Here is a 4074-nt window from a genome sequence, read left to right on the forward strand (position 1 = left end):
TCTTTCCCTCTGTCCAACTCGACTGACCAACTTATTTTGAAAGACCGATTTAGTTCAAAGGCCACCCCTCTGGGACCTTCCTTCCTTCTTGCTTTCAGAGATGCCCTATAAAACAGTGACCACCCAAAGGGCAGGACCATTTGTTAACATCCTCACCACACTGCCCAGAACCAGGCCACCGTCAGTGTGAAATAAAGGTCTGCTGAGCGAATGAGGGCCAGTTATTGTCAGTCCTGAGCTCTCATATTTGAAATATACAAAGTTGAACTGCATTGTAATTCCCGAGAGGGCTGATAGGACTGCAGCAGATCTGTCAGTTGAACCCAAGGTCCTACCTAGTAAATTTCACCTCCGCTGCTGCCCAGTCTCTGTCCCCTGGCTCGTCAAGGGGTCTCAGTGGGATGGGGGAGCTGATGAAGCTGGCACCCTGCTGCCATCAACATGTTGTTTCGGTAATTCCAAAACTTACTCCTTTCCTCAACAGTGGTCATAAAATTTTGAAAAAATACAAATACACTAAGAAAGAAGAAGGGATTTCTTCTTTCGTTGGTTGTTACATTTTTGATGAGGTGAAAGTTCAAACAGGACCATAATTATAAAGAATGTACCTGTCAGCCTCATGTCTGATCAGGTTGTACCCATGACTCGGCCAGCGTCCCAGCTGTGAGAGAAGGCTGGGCTGGAATCCCTCTGACAGATTCACATCCTGGTGCTCATCTACATACCTGGCTGGGAGCAGGATCGATGCTGACAAGAAACGTGCCTGGTTCTCTGCACAAAAGATGATGCTGGAGTGGAAGGTCGCCAAGGGAGGATTGAGAATGGGAACGCAAGCCTGTGCTCAGGAATCCCAGCGTGAGCTGATGAGCTCAGAGCCGACCGGGTTCTGTGCAGTTCCCAGTGTATGATTCATGGGCAGGATTTTCCTGTTCTTACAAGGAGCCACAGTGAAACTTGGGGAGAGATTTGGATCTGGATAAATATTTGTCAGATTGGAGAAGGGCTGAGAGCAGCAGGGCTCTCAGATATTTCTCATTCTCTCAGGCATGAGGAATGATCGCACGGGTAAAGACCCTGAATCCTTCCCACCATGGTCCCTCCTTTGTTGAACTTGCACTTGGGGATCTGACACATATTCGTACTTACTACCCCTCTAACTGTATCACATGTCTCAGTTTCTCCTCTCCAACAAGACTGTGATATTTGGGAGAATAGAAGAAATTATCTTTTTTTTTGTAGCTCAGGGCAATATTAGACACATTAGAAACTGATACACGGGTGTTAATTGATTAATTTATTACAAATGATGAAAAGATTAAGTAAATGACTATCATTTAAAAATAAAACCAAACTGAAAACTTCTCTCAGTTAGTGAAAACTTTCCACAGATTTTTTTTTTTTTGAAGGAGTGGGGAGTCAGTGGGCGTGCTGAGTTTTCAATTAGATATTTTGCTGCCAAGAAGAGAAACTTAGAGTATAGGAAAAAACAAAACCCGAAGCCAAACAAAGCTGATATTTTTCAAGGGCTCACTTAATTTCAAAACCACAGCATTTCTCATTGCTTTTTACCTTAAAAAAAGAGAGCAATGCACACCTACTCAAAATTCAACCCAGAGATGAAATGATGAAATAAAGCAGTGTCACACACGTACCGTTGAGATGTCCCCTGTTGGTTCCTGGAGCTGCCAGTGGACGCGCTTAGACAGCTTGGCGTGGGTGTCCCAGTGCCTGCCAAGGGGCCAGACACACGGCCCAGGAGAAGCATTTATAATTTCAAATTAGAGATGCTGAATTCTTGCAAGACCCTGTTTTGACCAATCCCATCTGAGTTTATATGGGAACAAGCTGTCTTCAGCATTCATACCTGGCTCCAGGCACAAGGATGTAGAAGAAACAGCCACCTTAATTCCATGCCTCCATTGGCTGGAATTCTGAGTTTTTCTTCACAAGTTCACTTAGGCTGGCCCAGCCACTCTCAGGATTAACTTTACTGGTTGTGCTGGACTATCAATTCTTACCGCAAAACTCTTATGGAGGATATTGTCCATCATTTCTTCACTTAAAGCCATCGTATGAATCCTTACATACACCAATTATTTTTAGATTTGGTTTCAAGGAAGAAGAATTTTTTAAAAAATCATGTTTTCTGCCTGCTGCTGTTATTACATATTTCTCGTTTCCACTTTTGCCTTGGCCTCCAGGAAGCTCAGTCATGTTTCATACTCAGTTATAGAAACTATGTTACATGTTAGCATTACTGTATTTACTGTATCTTTTCCTCTTGATCCTTAGCTCCCATCTCATTCTTCTTTTATTAGGTCTATCATACTTTTTTTTAACATTTTTATTGGAATATAATTGCTTCACAATGTTAGTTTCTGCTTTATAACAAAGTGAATCAGTTATACATATACATATATCCCCATATCTCCTCCCTCTTTAGTCTCCCTCCCACCTTCCCTATCCTACCCTTCTATCTGGTCACAAAGCACCGAGCTGATCTCCCTGTGCTATGCGACTGCTTCCCACTAGCTATCTCTTTTACGTTTGGTAGTGTATATATGTCCAAATATACACTACCACTCTCTCACTTTGTCCCAGCCAACCCTACCCCCTCCCAGTGTCAAGTCCATTCTCTAGTAGGTCTGCATTTTTATTCCTGTCTTGCCCCTGGGTTCTTCATGACCTTTTTTTCTTTAAATTTAGATTCCATATGTATGTGTTAGCATATGGTATTTGTTTTACTCTTTCTGACTTACTTCATTCTGTATGGCAGACTCTAGGTCCATCCACCTCACTACAAATAACTCAATTTCGTTTCTTTTTATGGCTGAGTAATATTCCATTGTATATATGTGCCACATCTTCTTAATCCATTCATCTGTCGATGGACACTTAGGTTGCTTCCATGTCCTGGCTATTGTAAATAGTGCTGCAATGAACATTGTGGTGCATGTCTCTTTTTGAATTATGGTTTCCTCAAGGTATATTCCCAGTAGTGGGATTGCTGGGTTGTACTGTAGTTTTATTTTTTTTAAGGAACCTCCATACTGTTCTCCACAGTGGCTGCATCAATTTACATTCCCACCAACAGTGCAAGAGGGTGCCCTTTTCTCCATGCCCTCTCCAGCATTTATTGTTTGTAGATTTTTTGATGATGGCCATTCTGACTGGTGTGAGATGATATCGCATTGTAGTTTTGATTTGCATTCCTCTAATGATTAATGATGTTGAGCATTCTTTCACGTGTTTGTTGGCAATCTGTATATTTTCTTTGGAAAAATGTCTGTTTAGGTCTTCTGCCCATTTTTGGAATGGGTTGTTTGTTTTTTTGATATTGAGCTGCATGAGCTGCTTGCAAATTTTGGAGATTAATCCTTTGTCAGTTGCTTCATTTGCAAATATTTTCTCCCATTCTGAGGGCTGTCTTTTCATCTTGTTTATGTTTTCCTTTGCTGTGCAAAAGCTTTTAAGTTTCATTAGGTCCCATTTGTTTACTTTTGTTTTAATTTCCATTTCTCTAGGAGCTGGGTCAAAAAGTATCTTGCTGTGATTTATGTCATAGAGTGTTCTGCCTATATTTTCCTCTAAGAGTTGGATAGTGTCTGGCCTTACATTTAGGTCTTTAATCCATTTTGAGTTTATTTTTCTGTATGGTGTTAGGGAGTATTCTAACTTCATTCTTTTACATGTGGCTGTCCAGTTTTCCCAGCACCACTTATTGAAGAGGCTGTCTTTTCTCCATTGTATACTCTTGCCTCCTTTCAAAGATAAGGTGACCATATGTGCATGGGTTTATCTCTGGGCTTTCTATCCTGTTCCATTGATCTATCTTTCTGTTTTTGTGCCAGTACCATACTGTCTTGATTACTGTAGCTTTGTAGTATAGTCTGAAGTCAGGCAGCCTGATTCCTCCAGCTCCATTTTTTGTTCTCAAGATTGCTTTGGCTATTCGGGGTCTTTTGTGTTTCCATACAAATTGTGAAATTTTTTGTTCTAGTTCTGTGAAAAATGCCAGTGGTAGTTTGATAGGGATTGCATTGAATCTATAGATTGCTTTGGGTAGTAGAGTCA

Source organism: Lipotes vexillifer, unplaced genomic scaffold, assembly GCF_000442215.2.
Source record: "Lipotes vexillifer unplaced genomic scaffold, Lipotes_vexillifer_v1.1 scaffold543, whole genome shotgun sequence".
Classification (NCBI taxonomy): Eukaryota; Metazoa; Chordata; class Mammalia; order Artiodactyla; family Lipotidae; genus Lipotes; species Lipotes vexillifer.